The sequence below is a fragment of the Hippocampus zosterae genome, chromosome 5 (assembly GCF_025434085.1).
Source record: "Hippocampus zosterae strain Florida chromosome 5, ASM2543408v3, whole genome shotgun sequence".
Classification (NCBI taxonomy): domain Eukaryota; kingdom Metazoa; phylum Chordata; class Actinopteri; order Syngnathiformes; family Syngnathidae; genus Hippocampus; species Hippocampus zosterae.
The window spans coordinates 19318803-19331666 of NC_067455.1; the positions used below are offsets into that span (position 1 = coordinate 19318803).

General features: G+C 41.6%; 1 protein-coding gene across 3 annotated transcripts in view; it reads right to left on the reverse strand.

Annotated features, from left to right (window-relative positions):
• zfpm2a (zinc finger protein, FOG family member 2a) overlaps positions 1-12864 on the reverse strand; it is a 122853-nt gene that overhangs the window by 48910 nt on the left and 61079 nt on the right. The gene's annotated exons all lie outside the window — the stretch shown is intronic.

The window sequence follows — 12864 nt, forward strand, 5'->3', positions numbered from 1 at the left end:
AGATAACAAACATTAATCAGTTGCCTATTTTGGTGATTAGAGAAACACTAATAACCAACGATTTACGCATCCGCTGCTCCGAATGGTCGGTCGTATCCAGATAATTTGACAGCCCATCGAATCCTTTTCTAAAAATGAAAGGGATGGGCAGGGTACAGTATATATTGGTGATGGCCCCCTGACAAAAGGATGCATTTGTGGTTGGAAAGGAGGGGAAAATTAGGCAAAAGATGAATTGAAAGAAGTAATTGAAAATCAAGGACCTTTTACACGAGACTCTCCGGTTCCTCTGAAATGAAGAAAGTATGAGGAAAAGGGGCGATGACTTTCAGAAAGAAGGAAGGGAGTGTTCTGTGGTGAACTTTGGGCACATTGTACCACGCTATCAGCAGGATCTCACTATTTCCTGAAACAAGCAGGGAAGAATTTAAAGAATCAGTATCTATTTCAAAGGGCGATTGAGGTCAGAGCTTTTATAATATGCTGAAAAATTATACTGAACGTGTAAAGTCATTTTTCTTCTTGGTCAGAGGTCAAACATGGTTATTTTTTGGGGGTGGGGTAGTGGAAAAAGAAAAGAGACAGTACAACATCCTTTTAATAGGCTTGCGTGTGAGAGTGCTACAGTCTGTGCTTGCCGCATTTACTCGCCTATCATATGCTTCTTTTTCTCCGATGCTCGCTTTCGTTTAGTGCGTTGTGGAATGCTGTTGTTGAGTGTGCACCTGAGCGCACAAGTCTGTTACTTAAGGGAAAACTGTCAGTACGTCAAATGCCATTACTTTTCAACCCTGAGGCCCTTCTTTTATTTGTGTGTTACTAAACTAGTAACGGCTTGCGAAAATGGGTTGGCGTGCCATCCCAATGCTGTCCATCTGCATAGTGCATTGGAAAATAAACGGGTCTTTTTTTTTTTTACTTATTTCTGAGCTTGGCAACAACCTTGAAGGATGAATGCAAATGTCACTTGAGCATGTCAAAGGTCTGATTTGGCAAAGATATGCACATAAGATGAGTGCTGTGCTGGGGCAGTGTGTCTGCATGCCCTCCTTTTCCTCTCCCTCCAACCCCCCCACCCATTTTCATGAACTCTATCTAGTCACAGGCTAGAGGACAACCAGGCTTTTATTTATTTATTTATTTTATTTATTTAGAGGAAAGGGCGAAAAAATCTCACGGAGACAATGAAGATCTGTTAGCGATTTCGTAAGGAATTGTAAACCAAATATGGGCTCCAAATGAGAATGTTCTATTTATATATAATTCCCCTAGAGTATATTCCTCTGCAGAAACTGCACCGCCAAAGCGATAACCAAAAAAAAAAAAAAAAAAAAAGACAGTAAATTGCATGGTTGATACTCTTATTTCTTCTCTTGGCATCATCTTATCCCGCCTTGGCAGCAGATGAGAGAAAGACGACCTCTGTAATTTAAGTCATCCTGGATTTCACATTTTAAATTAGCCTCACAATAAAGTCCTCTATCTGGCTAACCTGAAAATCTCACACCCCTGTCAAAGAAGCAGAGCAGACCGGCCGATTGTTGCTAGGACGACTATCTGAAATGGGAATCAGATTAACCCTTTCTTAGATCTCCAGACTGGAGCCATCTCTTATTCAGCAGCGAGAGGCCTTACTGCCATCCCCCAGAGCCTTTGGGAATTTATGATATTCCAGCTGCTCCTGACGTAGCCCACATAGACTGAAAACCACCCCAACTTGACTTCTAAGTGTAAGACGTTGTTCTCACAACACTTTCTATTTGTTGCTTTACTTTGGTCAGAGTGGTAATTACAATTTACTGAGTGAACCGTCAATTCCAATCTACTTGGCTTCACCCTTGTAGCAAACAAGTGATGACAGTTTCTTACTGCAGATTTACATAACTCATCCACAGTGACAAAATTGTGCCTTGGAAGCATGCATGTAACAGCCGCCACAAAGACAAAGAGATGCGCAAGAGCAAGTGCGGGCAACATATTTAGGATTAAGATAGTGTGGCGTCACTGCAGGGAGGAGTGTTTGCAAATGCAAATGAAAACATTTGTACAACCGGATCAGTTGGCCTTAGTGGCTACTATGCAGAGAAATGCAGATTGACAGGCAGAAAATTACTATTTCCCTGAAGCCAGAGCGAAAATGATGCACTGGTTTTATGGAAACAAACTTGCCCTCCAACCAGCATACATGTGTACCAGACTAAAGGTATACACTAATGTTAACTAAACATGACGTAGGGGGTTGATATCATTTCTAATTACAAGCCAATAAAAACACACTTGATAGATGATAGAACCTGCTCAACTCCCGGCACACACGCGCAAACAAATTGTGTGTAACTGTATATCCGCCCTCTGCCTTCACCTCAGTGGTTTCAATACTCTCTTGCTTTTTTTCTTGAGCTCCGTTACCTTTCCTCGTGTAAGAGATACACCGACCCAAACAGTGTAGTCAGCGAGGAAGTGATTACAAACGGATGCTCCAAATTCGCTATAAAATGAAAATCAATATTTCCACAAGTTGCTGCAACATAAAAGATAACCTTCATTGATTTTTGGAGACTTAGGCGTCTGTGATAAAATCTAATATCAATTTTCAGCCACACGGATTTGGATCAGAGCAGAGCAGGGGTTGAACGATAAGTTCCGTGCACATCTCTCAGAGTTGGATTTTTTTTCTCCCTCCCCCTTCCGTCTTCCAAGGCAGGGCTGCACTATTTATAATTGGCCCTGCGTGAGCAAAAGCTTCTATCAGGAATCTGTTCTAATTTTTATTACGGAGAAGCTAAAGCCTGTTCCAGATAATTTGGAAATTTCAGGGGAATTGTGATAGAGCTGATGGCACAGCCGGACTGACTCCAGAAAGGAGCTAACCTGTAATAGCCTCTGTGGCTGCGCTGATTAAATGTTGCCATAGATGAAAGACCTGCCATCGCCGCAATAAATTAACCAATCACACAAATCCCAAGTCACTACTAATCCCTCCTTGATACCATGATCCTCTGATCAGCTGAAGGAGGTAAAGAAGAAAGTGTCTTGTGACACTCAGCCTGCCTCTAACTCCCAGCTTCCCAGTGTAAACAACAGGCTAATGATATCACCGCTGACCATTTCACCACCAGTGGCTGCTCTTAACCCGCTCTGTGGTCAGGGCAGGTGAAATCGATACGAACCTTGGTGGGAATGATTATTTTCCTCAGGCCTTTTTGGAGGGTTTTTTTTTTTGGCTCCTCTAACCAAGGTCACTGACTTGCACTGGATTCATCTTCTGATCCCACGGCTACAGGATTTAGACAACTAAGAAATCAAAACCGCTCTGTCTGAATATCTCATGACATTCATTGACTTTAAAGAAAACATATTACGGAAGATGTACTTTTTAATTTTTTTGTGCGCAAACAATTGGGTCTATGGGGTGCTGGCCCACCCATCAAGCGTGAAATTAAATTTGCCCCCTCACAAAAAGGTGTCGATGAGTGAAATTCCGCACACTGTGACATAACAGTGCTGCTAATTTACACTAAAGAACATACCCACAACAAGTTTCTCCGTCCATGATTTGGCTGCTGGGTAAGCATAAATGTACCACTTACAAGTCAGGGTGGGACAACAATGGCCAAATCAATATATCAAAGCGGAAAAGTGAGCAACACCGTATTTATGTGATATTTGTGTTAAGTGATGTGTTTGCTGTCAGCGCCACATGCACGGATCCAAAGGCTTATTATATATCATAGTTGTAGAGTTGTATATGCATATATGTATATGCATATAGTTGTTGATTATTTGCATTTCCATTCATTTCAATAATGTCTGTTTACTAACATGTTGGGTTACAAGCAGGGTCATGGAAACAAAACAGCCACTCACAAGTCTTTTGGAATATGAAGTCAAACTGAAATACTATCCGAACAACACTGTGCATTAGCACAGCTGACTTTTTCATTTCACAAATGCCTTCTAGATTACATTAACAGCACAAATAAGAGAAACAAGCTAATATAGTGCTGGCAGGTTTATTTGTTTCCAACAGTGAGGAGTGAGGATAAAGGATTTGTAGCTGTTTTACCAGTCAGTTTACAGCAGACAGCACACTCACACCTTGATAACGTCCATTGCAATTAGTTGTTCACCGCGATGAAACAAATTGCATGTGGTCAACTGGAAATTTCATTAAGAGAGATTTTCCTCCAGCCCTCGTTATCGCCACGCGTTTTAATATTTTCTTAGCTTCAAGGATGGATGGGTTGCTAGGGCCTTTTAAAATTTTTTTCTAATACAGTAATTGGCCAAAGCTAACCTTGCAGCCCGTATCTTACTGCTATTCGTGTTCCCAAAAATGGTGTATATGTATGTGCGTGGTTAAGTGCGACATAGTTTTCATTTTTCCTTGCTCCCAGAAACGAGGTTGTATGCCAACATGAGACACAAAATGGGTAATGCCTCATATGAATGGCCATAGTTACATCTGGCTGAGATGAAAAGATACCTACGTAATGCGTCAATTCCTTTTACAGCCCCTCTCTAAGGCTACAGCATCTGCGGCTGGGAGACTAAATAACGGAAATAAGCGGGAATTGCACACTAACTCCCTTTAGAGATAGATCTTGGCTGGTGCCCTGTCATAAATCAGAGAATTTCGATATGAAATGAGGCAAGCTGCTCTAATCATTTCTGCATTTCAAATTGGATCGCTGGCTCAATCGCTTGGCTTTTAAACTGCTTGCCTAAGAGCAAATGTGAGGTGGGAGATAATTCAGCTGAAATCTCTGCCTGCTCTGCGCGGCGGTTAGTTTACTGCTTGAGTGCAAGAGAATGCTACCCCCCACCCTTCCCTGTGCCCATCGTTCTCTTTTCAACTTTCTTAAATTGACTTTTCATTTTAAAATCGATTAAATTGAGAGAGTCACTGCTGTTGCCAGAATCTTTGAAGGGACGCGCATGCTTCCGCGGTTGCTATCATGGCCGCGCTATAAGGCAAAAATATTTTCCTCATTTAATTCACCTTTTATCCCACTGGCTGGACTGTAAGCATCAAAGTACAAATGGAGCATTAAGCTATTGCTTATTTCACCCTCACTGAAATGTTCACACAGGGTGGTATTTATATTGACCATGGGTGGCAAGGCATGCAGTTTACTCTGCTTCAGACATACAGCGAGTGCTAATAAAGCAGACGGATGAGCGCTTACTCAGGATTTTGCTTACACAACAAGGACAAATGATCAACAATCCATCTCAAAATTATATTGTTATCTACAGAGAAGTCCATTCAAACAGAAAAGAGTCAAGGACTAAGGATGAATCGTAAACAAAGAAAGGCTAAATACAAACAGTTAAGAATGTTGACAGAGACAGGAGTCTCTGTTTTTAAGACCCGCGACAAGACACTTTGAGGTGCACTTCCAGAGTCAAAAAGTTTAACAGTGAGCATGCCTCCTTTCCTTTCCACCTCCATCACCACTTTCCTCCACCCACCAAATGATACTCCAATCGCCCAAACGTAGCGGCGACATTCAATTCAACTTTAGCGGTGAGTTCTGCTCTGCGGAACATTTTTTCAAGATACCCGATTTGAAATGTTAAACAAGAGACGTACATTTGTAATGCTTGTGCTGCAGGTCTTAATCATGGCTTGGAGGTACATGTTCAAACATGCGCTTCCTCTGTATTGCTCTGGTCAGAGAACATCCCCCGTCGCTTCACTGCTCACTTTATGCATTACAAGAAATTTCCCATTTGAATTCAATTGGTGAGGTTGTTTGATCTTTTGCATGTACTATGTGTAAGGCCTCCGTGCCAGAGCATGCAGGGAGAAGTTGTGTGAGGCGCCATAATAGGAAACTCTGAGCCAGTAATGTTCACGTGTACGGATATTAACGCAGTCCCTGGGGGCCAAGGTGGCAGGTGACATATTCTCAAGACGGATCTACTCTCCCCCTGTTGGGAATAAACATGTGGATATCCCCAGAGAGGATGAAAGGGAACTCAGGAGTCAATCAGTCAGTGGGGTCATAATAAATCCCCTGGCCTCATAACCGCACACATCAGTCAGACGCTGTAAATATAGACAAAAATAAAATGGTGGGCATGATTCTGAAATAAAGTCCTTGACTTTAGATAAACCTCTCTGCCCCCCCTTTAGGTTTAATATTCTTTTGAACTCCCTTCTTTCTCTGGGTGACTCAGAAATTTCACGTTGTATTAGAATTGCATCCCTCTGTGCGTGCGCTTTTATATTTCAGGAGGCTCTCTCGGAGCAGCCAATCTCACTTTTTGATTCATGAATTGGGTCCTACATCTACAGAATATCAATGAGATTTCACAGCGGAAATCCCTCAAAACGGTGAAGTGAAACACATGGAATGCACTGCTAACTAAATTTCTAGCAAAAAAAAAAAAAAAAAAACTACAAATCAACGAAGATGATGATTTATGATATACCGCCTGATCATCAGCAATGTGCTGCAGTGCTCTGTACGTTCATCACTGGGTGCACTTTTGGGAAATTTCGTCTTACTTAATCCACTGCAAAAGACTAACAATATTTACACAAAGTTCAGTAAATATGAGAAAGAATTTATCTCTTACTAAATGCATTAGACGTGAACTCTCTTATCAGAGTCTCAGCACATGGACTTCTAAAAGATTGGATCCCTGGGTTGGAAATGGTCTTTGCTACCCAATTAGTTTGCTGACAACTCAGTGGTGTAATATTGTACTTTGACAGCCACGCACTCATCCATCTAATGAGACTCAGATGGGACTGAATGGAAACAATCCAGACCATATTCTCCGGCAATCACCTTTTTTCTTATCTTCCATGATAATCTATTCTTTTTTGGATTTAAAATCATTGGAGTTGGTTGACCATCCATCAAGAATTCTTGTCTCTATGGAAGGTCCTGCGACAATAATTCTTCAGCTGGGAGGGCTAATGCCAGGACAGTGTTATGTTATGTTCTACTTTCGTAAAACTATAAGCACTTTGAGGTTAGGCGGTACCCCTGCTGTAACAAAAACGTTGATGTGTACAAAAGCAGAGAATGTTTGGGAACCACCGCTTTAGTTCCTTCTCACAAAAAAAAAACAAAAAAAAACCATGCCTCTGAGGGTCATTGCAGACTAATTATATTTTAAAATAATGACTCACTCACAGTTGGCTGGGATGGGCTCTAGCTCACCCGCAACTCTAATGAGGACACCAGGTATCCAAAATCAATGGCGAGATGACAAACCAGGGATGGTTGACCAATCGTTTCGGGACTGTCATAGACTAATAATATGAAATGCAGTATCTGCTATGAATATAGTCAGGGATGCACAGAAGTGGTGCGCAAGTACACATGCTCAGTGAAAACGGCGTGCGTGCCAGATTTGATTGCCTCAGTGCACATTTATGTTCCAAGCATATTGCAGCTCAGTGACCGTAGGCAGCGTATCTTACAGTCAAAAAGGCAAAGTCAAGTCAGCAGTCATAACGATTGCTTTCTCGGGTCAACTTTAGAATAAATATTACTGGTGGGGCTTATATTTTAAAGGTGACATCGTTGTGCATTGCAAAGTATGAACAACCGTTGTGGCGCGGGCTTTGATTTTGCTGGCTCTCACGCAAATGGCTGCTCAACTCAAGGGGTGTCAGATTACGTCAGAGATGGGCAATTTATGTTTCAAAGCTTCCATGTGAAAAACTGAGACCGTTACTGAGGGGCACATCAACATGCTAACACAAATGCGAATTTCATGAAGCAGTAACTTTTGCCACTTATGTATCCCTGGTATAGCGTGTCATAATTGGACAATAAAAATGAAAAGATCTGGTGAATAAATTTCTAATCAGTCACATCAAAATGGAGCATCTTCACATATTAACAACAAAGCACTAGTTTGTGAACATTCACCCCCTCCAAAAAAAAAACATTGGCAGTGTCCATATTTTTTCTCTATTTTTAAAGTGTACTGACATTATGAGCTCAAACCACAATTAGCTGAGGACTCTCAAATCTGCACCGGAGAAAATTCATCTCTTCCCTCCACTGTCCAGAAAATAAGACAACATTTGCCTTTTTTTGTTCAAAACTAGTTGCTTGAATGGTCAGAGAAGTCACTGAATACAGCAAAAATATACTGCATTTATTTCGGCAACACTGAAACCAAGTTATTGCTCGTGTTTGCTTGCCCCACCAACACGCATTCACATCAAAATAAAAGCAGCATATACTTGACGTTATAGTTTGACTTTTTAAAAGCTACAAAGACCGTGGACAGCTGGATGTGGCCCGTGGGCCCTACTTACCCGAGATGTCCTGTAAATCAGTAAGTTACCCATGAGGTCAGTGGGCTGGCAGAACAAAAAATGGCACCTAAAACAACCTGTGGTGCTCATTGGAGAACCACACCAAAATTTGCACTCATGAATATAGTTTGGTTTCTGCTCTTCCGAGCACTTGAAGAGAAACCACACAGGCACATAAAGTTCATGCCCACACCATACGGCCACTGCACTACAGCACTGCCCACGAGCAGGGGGTTTCAAATGTAAACAATCAAGAATTATCTGCAGCACTTGTCAAGGAAGTTGTTTTAACATATCACAAGAAAAGCCATGATGGCGACAGATGGAACAGCAGCTGGCACCGTTCAAACTCGTTTCATTTTTCTCTCACTTTGCTTCTTCTGCTTGTGCCTTTGCTTCAGTGGAGGTCTGCTGTGTATTGAACTGTTGAATAATCATTCACTTGGGGAGACATATTGCATTTTGTCCAAACGGGCAATGTGTAAGTTTGGTTGAGTTCAATGAAGGAATGGCCTCAACATTAGGTATACATGAACTCCCACCAAATTCTGTACTATTTATAAACATCAGATTGCTTTCAATGGACACAAGTGTGTCAGAGCACACTTATGAACACTTATTAAACAGTATGTTTTATATTGGTTATGTTGTGAAGTAGTTGTTGAACTTATGCTTATGGCAAGGTATTTGAAATATCTTTATAGCATTCATTTTAAAAAAGGTCAGACTGATCATTATTTTATAATGATCTGTTGCTTTGCCTTGACCCGACAGCAAATACTGTACTGTATACTCATGCTGCACCTCCCCCCAAAAAGGGTGCAACCAAATCCGGTGTTGGTGCGACTAACTTTTTCAGTCGGTCGCACCAGTGCTACCAGTGCAAGAGCTAGTGTAGAGCCGTGCAAATAATACCAATCATGTGGATGTTTGCATCAATATCATCACTGTAGGTTGCATCCATTCATCCATCCATTAATGGAACACTCGAAATTGTCCCAAGGTGTGAGGGTGAGAGCAGATGGTTGTTCGTCTCGGTGTGCCTTGCGATTGGCTGGCAACCAGTTCAGGGTGTACCCCGCCTGCTACCCGAAGACAGCTCGTCTAAGCTCCAGCGTGCCCGCGACCCTTGCAAGGATAAACGGATTAGAAAATGGATAGATGGATGGATAATAATATTAATAATAGTAATAGCTTAAATTGAAACAGCATGTTTCAGGGGATGCAAGGACGACGATGGAAAAAGCATGCCAAATAATTACCATTGTACCCATCTGAAGGGACCTCAGCCCTGATATTGGTTTAAGCCCAAGGCATAATTGATGCCCGCAATCACATAATGGTTCTCTGCTGAAAATATGGGCTTATGACTTCATTACATGAAACCACACTCTTGCTGCCAAAAATGTTGGTATGCACCACAGAAATTCCAATCCTGTTAGTCCTGATAACGTCTGATGTTTGTCAACCAGATGGGGGAGTGTATGACTGTTGCATGGAAAAGAAACACACCAACACAAATCAGTTTGTACTTCCACATTTTGGTTTCTTTGAGATTAACAGTTACTCTGAATAGGAATGTATATTTGTCGCTGTGTATACAGGTCGATGTCATTTTAGACTGTGTTCCATAGGTCCTATCCTGGGGTGCCTTCTTGCATATGTAATTGGGTGTTACTGTAAATAATTGCCTGAGCATTTGCCAGTGTGATGATGGCAATGATTTGTGTCTTGTCACATGTGTGAAAAAATGTGTAGAAAATGTGTGTGTGTGTGTGTGTGTGTGAGAGAGAGAGAGAGCGAGTGAGTGCATCTGCCCCATCCATACTCCACTCTCAAGTCCCACTGATTCTCCTTTCCAGCCATGTTGAATCCTCTTTTCCTTATCAGGCGAGCCCAGGCCTGCATCAGGCTCTCCTTGCTATGACAGAGGCTACAACAATAGGCCTGCGATACCGCTGCTTAGCGCTGCGTTTCGGAGGGGAAACCTGCCACGGGCGCAGATTAACTACAACACACACACGCACACAAAATAGATTGCAGCCACCAAAACAAAACATTTTTCAGAATGCCTCCTCTTGATTAATGAAGCAATGACAAGAAGAAAAATATAATTTCTAAAACAGAAAAATCCCGCCACCACTTGTTAAAGTTTAGAGCTAGCTAACAATAAACATATTGGATGGAGAGGGTGGGCAAAAAGGGGTGAGATAAATGGCTTGAGTGATGGGGTGAATAATTTCTAGAGCATTTTTTTTGTGGTTACACATGCCCGGATTCCTACCCTTGTAGTGAATTGTACCATAATCAGACTCCAATGGCTGACAGTCAACCCAACGTCTCTCTCTTTCCCAAAAGAAAATTAGGACAGTATCTTGACATTTTTGCTCTTTTGTAGTTGACAAGCTATAACTCTCTGTTCACGAACCACAAACACGCACACCGACTAACATGTCTGCCTTCACATATATTGCATGGCTCCACCTTTGCCTGATATAAGTGTCTCCAAATATAAGCTGATTTAAATGCACAGGTACAAAAAAACGGAATATTGATGTCCAAAGTATTGTCGCGGTATAGTGCCAAATCATTATTATGTATATTAGGATCTTTTTTGACGACCCACAAGCACATGCTGCTTCTATTAATTGTCAATTGCTTTGATTTCTATTTTAATTTGATCATAATTTGCTAGCGTGCAACAATGTTATTATTAAGATAGAAGCCAAGATATCAAAATTCTCATCAACAATTAAGCATGTCTTCTGCATTTAATCGCTGTGTAATTTACTCTAAAAGGCCCTCAAAACACATCAGGAGTGGAATTCTATAGACTCATTACAGTGCACCTTGACTAAGCTCTTGTAATTAGCATTGGTAAGGCATTACAACAGACAGCAACACCCTCATCAACACATTTACAACAGAGCTGGAAATCTGCCTCTCATTAATAGCTTGCCCCCAAATCAATTATTAACACCTACAACAGAAGCCAGGCTCAAACGGGCCAGGCCTTTTACTTCAGGCAAATTGTGGGCCACATTTTCCTCCCAGTTCTGGCCAGTCTTGGCAATTATCACTTTTAAAGACACCTGCTACTCAATAGCTTCGAACCAGGCTGTTCATTTAGCACGCCGATTGCAGACATTTATGTCCGAGTGTCACTATTAATTTGGGCTAATTTGGAAAGTGTGAGGAGCTGAGTGGAGGTGTTTTCTACAGCGCTGTGAAAGCGCTTGTCGCTCACCTGCACCACGACTGCTGCTGTAATTGCACTCTAATAGTCTGATTGATCAGAGAGAGAAGTGAGGGATGAGACGGTGCTCTGGCAGCTCGATTAGTCAGACCAAAAGAAGAGCAGGAGTAATGGAGAAGGGATAGCAGCAATTCCAAATCTTGTTTATTTCGTTTCATATATTATTTCAGAAATAAATGCATTGTGTGTTTTATTAGATTTGAGTTATAAGCGAGCTTCAGAAAAAAAAACAGGAGAGCAACAATTGCAAATGCAATTTTAGCCATTTATTGAGTGGGGAAAAAAACGTCAAAAACATAAAATATAAAATGAGGCGTTCACAAAGAGGAGCTACAGTAGACAAAACTCTCGCCCAGATGCTAACACGCTGACTATTACGGCAAGTTCTTGATGTTACTCCCTTGGCCAGCAAAACCCCGTAAAAAGCAAGCGTACAACACTACAGTTGTTGTGTCTTCCGGCTTCTCACAACACACGACAATTAAATGGTATGAAACCCGTGTATTTCTTTACATTCTCTTTTAGTATGTTTGATTTTGAATACAATACAGTGCTATTTATCTTTCTTTAAAACATGTAAGAAAATGGTGGTATGGCAATTAATTTCGATGAAGAATATTGCCATGCATGTACCAGGGGTGCCCAATACGTCAATCCTGATCTACCGGTAGATCTAAGACAGGTCCCAAGTAGATCCGAGGAGAAAAAAAAACAAACAACCATTTGTGTGTCTTTGTACATGTGAGTAATATATTTTTTTGTGTTCATGTACACTGCGCCCTAATCATCTTATCAGTCTCATTTTCACCCAAAAAATATTGAAAAAATAAAATAAAGCAGGTAAATCTTGAATTTACGGTGGCGCGTGATTACGTCAGCGGAAGTTGTTAGCTCTCAGCAGTCTGCAATTGCAGCTTGTGATCAGAACTGTTGCGCTCTATCTTTTATCGTCATTATTCTCATTCAGAGTTTGCTTCGTGTACAATTCACCGAGGGCACGGGCAAAGAATAGGAATATAGGAGGGCCCAGGGAAGCACTTTAAAACGGTACGTGTGAGCTACGATAGTTAACAGGCTGCAAAAGTGCGTCGCATGCCTCAGTTTCAGGCTGTTTCTCATCATGGCGTGTGTGTCCGTGTGTGTGTGTGTGTGTGTGTGTGTGTGTGTGTGTCTGTGTGTGTGTGTGCGCACGCGCGTGTGTGCCGGTAAGGGTAGATCCCGGGAGGTTAGTTGATCGAAAAGTAGATCTTCGATCCAAAAAGTTTGGGCACCCCTGATGTAAACAGTTATGTGCTTGATCAGAGAAAAAAAAAAC